The following is a 12500-nucleotide window of genomic DNA, read 5'->3' on the forward strand; positions in this document are numbered from 1 at the left end:
ATATCGATAGATAGATAGATAGATAGATAGATAGATAGACAGACAGAGATAGATAGTTAGTAGATAGATATAGATAGATAGATAGATAGATAGATAGATAGATAGATAGATAGACAGATAGACAGATAGACAGATAGACAGATAGATAGATAGATAGATTGATAGATAGATAGATAGATAGATAGATAGATAGATAGATAGATAGATAGATAGATAGATAGATAGAGAGATAGATAGATTGATAGATTGATAGATAGATAGATAGATAGATAGATAGATAGATAGATAGATAGATAGATAGATAGATAGATAGATAAAGGGACAGATAGATAGACATTGATTTATCGGTTTCAGGTAATTTAACTTTAAGCTATGTGTATTCATAAAACGGGCTCAAATTAAATATCCTTTGACTCAAGTATTTGTTCAGTTCAGTCATATCATAATTCAAATCCTGATCAAATAATTCTGATCTCATTAATTCATCAAATATTGGACATGACACACACACACACACACACACACACACACACACACACACACACTAAGAAACAGCAAACCACAATGGAATTAGTCACTACCAATCATACCAACGCTGCAGATCCTAAGCTACCACCTGGCAGCAGCCTCTTATGGTTTTCACACTAATATGTTATGACGATCGACCCAATCAGCAAAGTCTGGTCCGCATTCGTGCACCGTCGCAAACCCGCCGGGTAGCATCGTCACAACACACCGTTCGGCTAAATGCTCTGCCGTCTCAGGTTCTTGCCCACAGCCAGAAACAGTCAGAAAGACCCCACCGATGAAGCGCACTGGCCGTGAGGCAGCTCCTCGACCGAAGCCGATTCGCAACCACCCAGTGTCTCCTCTTACTGGTATCAAAGCCTGGCAACTTCTCACCAAGCTTAGAAGAGGTTACGTCCCCGCCCCCACGAGGGATTGAATTCGTCCAAACCGACTTCCATCTCGACGTAGTCAGGGATTCTACGTACAAAGGTTGCCGGGACTTATTTCGGCCACCTGGCGACGACGTACTGTTGGAAGTGGAAGAAATGCTGCAGGTTGGATTGGACAACTTGGGAGCCGGGTGAAGAACACAGTCATTAACAGGAGGGTAGAATTGGATTCAGTAGTCTGTTGTCACGCCGCCCGGCAACGGCGGCCATCTTGGTTCTAAACAAAGAAAATCATTACTTTTTATTCTTCATGCTAGCTAGAACTTTTCATATGCCTTGTGATCAGAATGTGTAAAAGTCAAAACATAATCAAATTTATGTTTATTTTTCCTCTGGATACGCTTTTATGCTCGCCGGGGAAATATTTCATACTGGCGTCCGCCATTGTTCCGATAGTTTAGAGCCAGTGTTACTAAGTTACCATGCGTCATTGGGAAGGAAGTGACGTTACGACTGTTGAAGCGTATTGAAACAACAGATCAAGGCTTTATGTGCCCACATGGTACGAAGAGGAGAAGTAAGTAAGAAAGTAAATTATTATCATACACGAAGGGGTCTTGGGTCATTGTCGACAATAGAAAAAAAAAGAACCAAAGAATTCTGGGACAATTTATAAAGATAAAAGCATCAAATCAAAGATTGAAAAGATTAAACTACATTGGATCAACCAGAAAAATTGAACAAAATTCTAGTATAAAGGATATGCATATTGATGTAAAAGAACCTTTCAATACCCCCCCCCCCCCCCCCGCCACCCCCCCCCCCCCCCCCACCTTGACAGAGGCACAAAATACCAGCTGTCATCAATAGCATAAAAAAAGCCATTTTCAAGGCATCGCAAAACCTAAAATATAATTTTAAAATAGGCATAGAATATAATATTATTAAATAAAAAAACCCAGTGTGTATGAAGTAGTGTCAGACAAGGCAGAAAAACAAATACACCATACAAGACAAAAATCATCAAAAAAAAGTCAGCCTGCCTCGTCTATGGATTGTGTAAGGAAGTGAAGATTTTGTAAGAGAGGAAAAGGGCGCCAAAATAAGATAATCTTATTCTAAATGGTCTGCTAGTGAAATGAAAAAGTATGATTAATATGCTATATATGGCACATTGTCTCAAAACGGTAATATGTCGGGATTAATCTGATCCAGAAAAAAAGTCAATTTAAGAATAGAATGATGAGAACTACGAACTTGGAGTTTTCTGCACTACCAGAAATAGTATTTATTCTCCATCGTGATGAATGAAGAGAAATTAACCTAAAGTTCCATAATATGTGTGGCTATAAATTCAATTATTAGTATCATCCCGACATTACACCGCTCTGAGACGGTGGGTCACATATATAAATGTTTGCATTTATTTTATTTTTATTTTTCAAAAAGAGAGAAAAATTGTAATCGAAACCCATCAGTAAAAGAAGAAAAAGAAGAAGAAGAAGAAGAAGAAGAAGAAGAAGAAGAAGAAGAAGAAGAAGAAGAAGAAGAAGAAGAAGAAGACCAACAACAACAACAACATATTCATATTGAAAGATAGTGGGATGGATTGTGCGTGCATGAGTGTGTGTGTGTGTGTTTGTGTGTGTGTGTATGTGTGTGTGTGTGTTTGTGTATGTGTATGTGAAGACGGAAGTAGAGGAAGAGTTAACACATTCTTTTATCTACACGCTTTTGCCTCGAATTTTAGTCGGAATGCTGCTGGTTTATTTTCTTACGATTGGTGTACTATGGTGTTTCTTTTCAAGCTTCAATCCCAATATCGAAATGTACAACAAGTGTTCCTGTCAAATATTTGCATTGAGCCACCCAGATTCAAAGCTTATAGGTCATACATACATTGTTACAAGCGTAAAGAAAAAAGAACATCTTAACTACTTACCTCTGTATTTTCCATCACTATTTTACCCCCCCCCCCCCCCCCCCCCCAACCAAATGGTTGTACTTGAAGCAATTTTAAAAATCCAGAGGAAAACTTAAATATCACGAAGTGTTAAGCTTCATTGAAATCAACCTTACGCAAATATCACAAACCTTTCAACTTTTTTTACCCTTGAAATAATTATAAAGACGATAAAATTAATACATAATGTAGGGGAGAATTTTCTTTTGTTGTGCTGTAGCATAATATGGGGAGTACTTTGTCCGTTACCAATTAACAAAAAATATACAATCTTTATTTATTTAATTTTTGTTACATTTTTCAAGTTATTTTAAGTGAATTTCTTGTCTGAAAAGATTTTCGGGTTTTGTCCTGTTAACTGTAATGGGTCAACGACAATATTTCGTAGGCTGAGGATTAACTGGTTCTATATCCACTATTGGAAAATTTTGAGATATTATAACATACGTTACAATCTTCTTTTTCTTCTTCTTCTTCTTCTTCTTCTTCTTCTTCTTCTTCTTCTTCTTCTTCTTCTTCTTCTTCTTCTTCTTCTTCTTCTTCTTCTTCTTCTTCTTCTTCTCCTTCTTCTTCTTCTTCTTCTTTTCTTCTTCTTCTTCTTCTTCTTCTTCTTCTTCTTCTTCTTCTTCTTCTTCTTCTTCTTCTTCTTCTTCTTCTTCTTCTTCTTCTTCTTCTTCTTCTTCTTCTTCTTCTTCTTCTTCTTCTTCTTCTTCTCCTTGAAAAGGCTTTATCTGACAAGAATTGGTTCAAATCGGAAAATTGACGCATAAACGATGTATAAAAGAATGGTTGAAGTTTATATTAACAAAAAATACACTTTAAATCAATTTTTCTCAATTTGAACAAATATTGAATCAGACGATTTGTCATTGATTTTACTCGCAATCGTGACATATTTTGGTTATTTCAATGATTTATTAAATATGATATTACGTTAGATATATTTTTATGTATTGAAAAAAAAAGTAACTAGGGTTTTGGTATACATATACGTCTTCTTCTTCAAGTACCAAGTCTGTGCCAGACATCGGTGATCATGGTACGCCATTCATCACTCTGATCATTTAACCTCAGAAAACTAATATTACTCTTCTCTTGCTTTGTCACCCAGAGTTCAAACTATTCAAATGGGTTTTTCTTGGTCTACATTTACTCTTTTTACCTTCGATATACGATAGTATATGTAACATCTTTCATTATTATGCATTGTGTGTGTCGATACTTTTTTGCTGATATGATAGTAGTCTACGTGAAACTTGTCACGTATGATGATACGTGAAATCAACGATGCTATGTGACAAAGTGATCAGTTCCTTTCACGTTACCTTTACTTTCGCCATATCTAAAGAGAACCAGCTCCCCGTTTGATGTTGGTTGAAAGGAACTGCGAAACCAAGACTTATCCTCTAGATTAGGCAGCCAGTACGCTAACCATAAATTCAAGCTAAATTGACACATTTTCCAGTAGCTTCTCTACATTTGGAGAGGAAGATTGAAATATTCTAAAATACATTGGGGTTTTTTCTTTCTGTTGTTGTTGTTTGTTGTCTCTATGGTTCTTTTTTTTTTCTTCTTTTTTTTTTACCGCCGCTTTATGTTGTATCGGGGCGAAATGGCCGAGTGGTTAAGGCATTGCACTCTGACCCGGAACGACCGTTTTTTTCATTCAGCAAGATTATTAATCCTCAATTTGCTCACTCGGACAACATGGGTGATTCCTGTTGACATCAGACATCTTGTTTCATGAGTTATCTATACTCCTTCGTGGAATGCCTAGGTGACGGTATCTTATGATGTCGTGGCGGAAAGGGCATATTTTTTTTTTTTTTAATGTTGTATTATTCTCTTCAATTGTCTAATAAAGCAATCCGACCAATGAATCTGTATCTGGTATGACAACGTAAAACAAGACTCTCGGAATTTCGAGCTTAGTGAGCTCGTATTCCATAAATTGCTTTTATTTTGTTTTGTTTTTCTTGTTTGGTTGCGGTGGGATTTTTATTCTGTTTGGCGGTTTGTTTTTTTTTCTGGGGTTTTTTTCAGAATTATTTGAGGTGGGGAGGGGTATGCTTTTTGGGTTTGTTTTTCTTTTGTTTTCTTTTCTTTGTTTGTTTGTTTTTTTTTCTTTTGCATTTTTTATTTGGGGTGGGGGTGTGGGGGGGGGGGGCTGTTGTTTTGAGGAGTCTTCTTATTTGTTTTTTTTTTTAATGTTTTATGGTGTGTTTTTTTTTAGTTTCTTATTTTTGTTTTGGCTACTTTTTGTTTACCTTTAAACTTCTCTCTCCCCCCCCCCCCCCCCCCCTTCCTTTCCACGCAACCAGATAGGTCTTTATCCATCCAAGTACCAAAAAATACATGTTCATGGAGTCCTCAGAAAATGAAGGATTAGACGAGGAGTTCAATCAGGATTTATCTGTCCCATCGATTCGATCTACCTATTGAGGTTATTGGTTCCCCCTACTAAAACGTTGATGCCAACGGCCTTGGGTCTGACTCTTTATATCACGTTTTGATATGAAATGTATATAATCAGAACTAGATCTATCTACAATTATTGTTTAAAAATCTTAGTTTTCGTGATGAAAATAATATCTACTGGTCACAAAATGTACCTTTGTAAGCGATTAATTTACCATCATCGATTTAATAAATAATAACGTGAAGTTGAATGTAAGCTTCAATTTAATTACAAAAACAGACCAAATGAACGTTTCGGGTTTCCCCTTTATCAACAAAACAGGATGAATGAAACATCACAGATGAATGAGATGATGTGTTAGTGGCGTAGTTAAAATGAATAATCATTCATAATAATTATTCATCTTAACTACGCCACTAACACATCATCTCATTCATCTGTGGTGTTTCATTCATCCTGTTTTATTGATAAAGGGGAAACCCGAAACGTTCATTCGGTCTGTTTTTGTAATTAAATTGAAGCTTATATTCAACTTCACGTTATTATTTATTTCTTCCAGCTTCGAGCAGCAACATTTACACATCATCGATTCAAAAACGTGTGTGATTTAGTGCCATTTTCATTTTATCGACATGGTTTATTGAATCTGAGACGCTTATTTTGCTTTGTAGATGGAGCTCCAAATTCGTAGTTCGACGAATGTTTTGTGGAAGTAGACAGGACTGATACAACATCTTGTCCCTAATTATTGTCTGCTGTGGAAATAACGAATAAAGCATTGTTTGGTTATTCAACAAGGGTAGGTAATCCGTGGAATTCTTTATCCGTATATTTTCATGGGGGGAGGGATGGTGGGGGGGGGGGGGGATGCTAACCTTATTCTCAACACCTCGCAGTTCAAATCGCCATTCAAATAAATGTATCCATCGGCGTAAATAGAAATTTGTCAGATTTTTTTTTTAATTAAAAAAAAAATAAAGATGTTCCTAAGATTATTTCTCTTACTTTAATTTTATACCTCAACATACATTTTCAGGGTCCTTGAACAACTCAAAATCCGATCAACAAACACCTTGAGAGCCATGAGGCCCACACACCCGGTGTTTATCCCCGTTTCTGTACCGTGAAATGGACAATAACAATTGATTGCTACCCTTTGGATAGGACGTTAGTCTATCACAAAGTACTTTCCTCCAGATCTAACAGACCCAATAACCATTTACTGCTGGGTGGACAGGGGGGTCAGAAAAACATCTCGACTGCACCGGAAATCATGCTCTACCAACTGAGCTATTAGGACCCCCTAACAAATATCAAGTACAACTCCAAAATGTCACTCTTTTCATACAAATTCATAACCAAACAATAGAGTGACTGTCAACGAGATTAAGATGTGATCAAACAACACCAGATATTTTTTATTTTTTTTGGGGGGGGGGGTGGGAGGGGGGGGGGTTAGGCCTTATTAATTAGAACCAGTATGAGGCATTTAAAGTTATTCAAATTTGAACACCGTTGCTGTGCTAAACAAGAAAAAAAGGGTTGTCTGAGACTTCATCACGCAAGTCGCCAGGTCATTTTAATTATTAAAGACAAGTGATGTAGACGCTTCTAATTGTGACGTTTAATCTGTCGAAGGAAAGCCTGTTTGTTTACTGCCATTTATAATTTATAAGTAGAAACAGCAGATTTTTAAGAAGATAAGGTGGCCACCGCGCCAAAAATTCTGGATAAATAAATAAACATTCTTTTAAAATTATATCGTTTGTGCGAACATGTAGCCTGAAGCTTTAGAAAATAAAATGCCATTTTATGGCCGCGCTCTGTAGATGAAAAAAAAAACCCAAAAAAAACTATCATTACAAATAGAAGGAACAGTTAATTAACCAGTTATCTGTCGTACTCTAGAAAAACATCTTTACTGTATTTGCTTTTATTGACACTATGAATCCTTGATTTGGCTATGACTTCTTTTTTTTTCTTCTAATTGTTTATATTGCAAAGTGCCCAGAGCTTGTGTTTTAAACGAGAATGTATAAATGTGTATTATTATTATTATTATTATTATTATTATTATTATCATTATTATTATTATTATTATTATTATTATTATTATTATTATTATTATTATTATTATCATTATTATTATTATTTCAAAACTTTGTCAGAAAACTCTTTCGTCAAATAAATCTCGATCGCTCATCTTGGCACAAACTCTCAAATCTTTTCTGGCCAAATTTTGTAATATGAGTTTTTTCAATGTACTCCAGTTGACTGGTTAAAGTACTGGTAATCTTGTTGTCTGTGCCTATTCTGATTTTAATCCGTTTATTTACACGCGTTACTGCACATTGCAGGCATTCTTTTCCTGTCACAATAAATAATAGGATCTTGCCTGCCAACTGAAAACTCAGCTTTCCCTTAGAAATTTTTTTTGCAAGAAATTGATATTTAATGGACTATTTTCAGTTTTCCCTTTCCCCCTTTTATTTTGAATTAATTCATATTTTTCATTTGATTTGTCCTTAGATGCTCGATTTTGTTGTGTTAAGTATTTAAGAAACTCTTGGGTTCATCCTTTCATTTTGACAGTAATTTCACAACGGTGCCTGGCTGTAGTTATTTACAAATTGCTCTTATGAATAGAACTAACGTGTGCTTTTGTTGTAGTACTGTAGCAGAAGGGGTTCTCTGGTTGAAGGTTGTAGTGGAAATATTCCCAAACCAACGCAAAACATCGTCTATCACAGCTATAACTATCTATGTTAAAGTTAAACAAGCCTATAACGTTGGAAAATCAGAATTGTAGATATGTACACATTGATTAAAACACACAAAGATTCATTCGGTATTGTGGCTTTTTAAAAGCACTATTTTAGACTTTTCTTTCCTTAAACATAATATTTGATAACGTATGCTACTGATACAATGAACTTATCGAAGGTACATGATCAGTTTGAAGTTTTTTTTTTTTTTTTTGTGGAAAAGAAGTGGTAATTTTCTTAAAATTTTCTTATATACTCGAGACATTGGGAAAGATATAACTCATTAAAACTTCGGAAAGATTTAAGCATAAATTATGTGGTTCTGGATATTTTCACAATTCTATGACTATCTAGTTCGAAAATTTTGCAACGCAATAAATAAATAATAAATGGATTAGATGAATAAAGTCTATTGGCAGCTCCGATTTCGTTTTAAAACGCCTCATAAGATTACTAAAATAATGGCAATTCTTCTTTTTCCTCAACAAGTATTAAGGAGTAAGGGTAACATTAAACATTGGCAAGGCAAAGAAATGGTTGTTAGCTCCTTGCAAACCATTACATACTACAATACATCTGTTTTATACTCTAACGATGACGTGTTTCTCTGTTCGATTTTACTCGTGTCCTTTATTTTCTGCATGCAAATATTAGGAATACTATTCACAAGCCACTCACTGTATATAACTGGGAATTTGAATAGTCTACATACCTAACACTTACAGGGTTCTATACAAGGCAAAATTATACACTTAAAATTTTAAAACTGACACTAAATTGTTGGTTTATGATACAGAGGGCAAACTGGTCTTTAACATAAAGAAAAATTTACCCTCTTCTTACCAGCTACTTTCAGAACTTTCCCCGAAACTTCACACCCACCCAAAACGAAAAATATATTTTAAAAAAAAACTTAAACAGAAATGTAACAAGTATGTTCTATTTATAATCTTGTCCATCAAAATGAGCTCGACAACAGGTTGTCAAAGATTATAGCTTTAACAATTAAAAAAAAAATTGTAATGTACAAAAGAAATAAGAGTGGGAAAATAGCTGGCTGTATCGTAACGAGTGGGACAATTAATTCTCATTCCACACAGAACATTTTGAAAAAAACTATTGAATAATATATGAGAAATTGGACATTTTACGTGATCGAAATCTTTAATGTTGATTTTTTTTTCAAAACAGTAAAATCTGGGATAGCCTACTTGTTCTTAAAAGCGTCCAATTTTGCTATGGGTGGTAAGGATAAGATTCATACGAGAAACCCTACCCCCACCCTCTTTTTTCTGAATTTCTGAAGATGGTAATCTATAGATGATACCAAAAAAGCATTGGACCCAGTGGCTTCATTGGTAGAGTATCCTAACTGTGAACAAACGATATTGAGTCCGTTCCCCGAGAAATAAAGTTTATTTAAACATTCGCCTTACGGATGCCATCAGGCAATGTATTACTGTCGTACTCTGAAGAGAAAAACACATTAAAACAATTTGGCCAGAAAACTCGCCCTCCAAATATCGATCGATCAAAATGACCCTCATCTTGTCAAAAAATCTCAAACCCGAGGCTTCCTTCTTGAAATATACTCCACCCCCTCGTCCACCAAAGTCTCTACTACTATTAATTTTTGTATTTATATTAGCAGAATATAGTTTGAAACAGATCAACATCCTATCCAAAAGCAAGCAAGCATCAGTGATCGTCTATCATACAATACAAATTCCAAGATGAACTCAGGCTCCATCATACATTCCTAACACTTCAATTCAAATGAATAATTTGTTGATTTTCCATAGACTCATTGACCGTTACCTTTACCCCTACGATTCGTTTCAATACATTTAACCTACATAATGCAGACCTCCTACTTGAAAATCTAAAAACTCGTTAATTTTAAAGAGGAAATAAAATTGTAAACGCTATAGGTAACTTAGTAAATCAACAATTTACCTCACAAGGATTAAATAACAATTCAAAATCCATACAATTATAAAGCATCAACTTTCATTTTCAACAAGTTTTAATGACTTAAGTCATGGAGCTCTGAAATTGGGGCCAAAAATTTCATAATTCTACGAATCTTTGGCAACCGTAGGCGGCAGGTCTCCCTAATGTACGACCCATCATCTCAAGACGTCAGGATGAATCAACTGTTGAAAGACCTTGCACATGTATTGAAAGTTTTGGCCAGAAAACTCGTCCTTCAAATATCGATTTAAATAACCCTCGTCTTGTGTCTTTAGGGTCTATACCAAGGGAAAACTGGAATAACCCATGCGTCAGTCGCATTTCAACGCCTCAAAGCGAGCTAGGGTGAGGTGACTTGTTCAAGGTCACCGAGCGCGGTGGGTAGTCGAACTTGGTAACTTTCGGGTACGAAGCAAAGACCATACCTCTGAACCACGCTGCTCCGGTATTTTGAGGAGTCAAGTGAGAAATGGCAAATAAACTTTCCATTATATTTCTATTGACCCAGGTCCGAAACGTATTAAACAGCGATAAGTGGGCATTTATAAGTCACCCGTACAGTAGGCCTACTTAAGGTTATTGAAGGTTCATAAAGATTGTTCTTAAAATAATTATTGACAGATTTTGAATTAACGGCACATCGTCGTAGATTGTGCCATGTATTAACCACTCTTTGGGTTAAAAAAAAACTATTTCCAGAAGTCTCTCTATATATTTTCATTCTCATTAATCAAAAATAAAAACTTAACACAAGTCTCATATTTTTTGCCTTTAAATTCATTCCTTTTTCTTTTTGCATCCAAGCCATAACACTGTTATAAAGTTATTGGTCACATATGAAACGAAAGTTCTATAGCCAAAAATAGAAAAGAAAATGTGGGGTTTTTTTTTACAGTGTGTTATAGTAATTTTCGTATACAAAGTATCATGAGACCTACTACAGCCTACATATTGACTCCTTTTATCTTTGTTTATCTACCTCCACGATCACATTAATATTCCTATTATATATTCTATACCCAGAGGGAAGGGTCATCCACCTACTACGAAGAAGGCAAAGGCAAAACCTTTTGAAACAAAAGATATGCAAGGATGTCACTGCCTTGTAAACTGGACAGGGGACAGTCAGTAGCGCTTTGTAACAATGTAAAGGTAGAAACTTAAGTATTGTTAAAAATAATAAAACAAGATAAAAAAAATAATATTATAATTTAAAATGTTACATAATGTATTTTCCTCTTAAAGCTATAATACTGAATCAGATTTTTAAAAATTTATTTATACCTGACATGTCAACTGTTCATTGTCATTTTATGTCTTTTTTTAAGACTCAAATATCCGCCACTACTTAAATCCAAACCTAGGATAATAATGATATAATAAATGTAAAGTGCATTACCTCAACGACTGGGTCAAAGTTTTGCTATCTTGTCACCGACCCAGTCATTTCCGACGCTCAATATTGCTTGGCTCACTACAAGACAAGACATTTCACCACTCAGCTATCGAAAGCTCTCGTGGATTTCATGATGTCATGAAAATCTGGAAAGGTATTTGTGACGCAATGCCATAAAACGCAGAAGAGAAATAAGCCACCGAGAAAAAATATCTCCCATACTTTTTTAAAAGACCTAACAAAGAGTCAAGAGGTCAGGCGTTCAGGATCAAGTTAAGGAGAGTTTATTTTCAGGACGATTTTTTCACTACTTTTCAAATTTTCATCTGGTAGGTACTAGCACATACGTCCTGTGTTATCTATGGGTACTAGTGCCTGCTTCTAAATTTCTCCCTATCACGATAGTTTTGGAAATTTTGCAGTTACTACCCTTTTAAATGTCACAGCGGGTGAAATGAGGCTATAAATTAAATATAGCCAGGAATCCCCAGATTGAATTAAGGAATAAACCTCAGATGCCTATCGATCCTTTTTTATGTTTCCCTCTGTCGTTTATAGCCCGATACTGAATGGAACGCCTAACAATATGCATCACGCCGTAACATTCGATCACATAACATTATTGTTACAGGGCACAAGGTCAAGCAATAAAATACCCTCTATAATATTACTTTGAGGTCACACTAACCGCAAAGTGCAATAGCAAACAGTGATCTTTTAAGAGATTCATGATTTAGAATCTTTTTTTTTTTTTTCTTAAAGGAGATAATTTAAAATGAATTCGCGTATTGTGAACAGTGATACACGGTAATGAAAAACATGGATTTACAGAAAAAAGGAAGGCAAATGAATTATTATATTATATAATATATATTATACATACACACACATATATATATATATATATATATATATATATATATATATATATATATATGTATTTTATAATAATAAATAAATAAATTGAGCTTTATATAGATAGAATGCTCTTGGCCAAGGAGTTCACAACATTGCCATCCGGAAGTATAACGGACCAACACACAAACTCTGTGTAACCATGAACTTTTATAGTCTGGTTAATACA

At 35.0% G+C, this 12500-nt stretch overlaps 1 protein-coding gene across 5 annotated transcripts in view; it reads right to left on the reverse strand.

The window, feature by feature from the left end:
- The window catches only part of LOC144969388 (transmembrane protein 179-like), a 45372-nt gene that overhangs the window by 27590 nt on the left and 5282 nt on the right, over window positions 1-12500 (reverse strand). Inside the window, exon 2 of one of the 5 annotated variants that reach the window (XM_078908503.1) lies at window positions 591-1176. The exons of the other annotated variants lie outside the window; for them this stretch is intronic. The gene's annotated coding sequence lies outside the window, so the exon portion shown is untranslated. The remainder of the gene's footprint in view (window positions 1-590; window positions 1177-12500) is intronic. 5 annotated transcript variants of the gene reach the window in all.

The sequence above is a fragment of the Berghia stephanieae genome, chromosome 1, assembly GCF_034508935.2.
Source record: "Berghia stephanieae isolate SIO BIC M18660-M18661 chromosome 1, UCSD_Bste_1.3, whole genome shotgun sequence".
Taxonomy (NCBI): domain Eukaryota; kingdom Metazoa; phylum Mollusca; class Gastropoda; order Nudibranchia; family Aeolidiidae; genus Berghia; species Berghia stephanieae.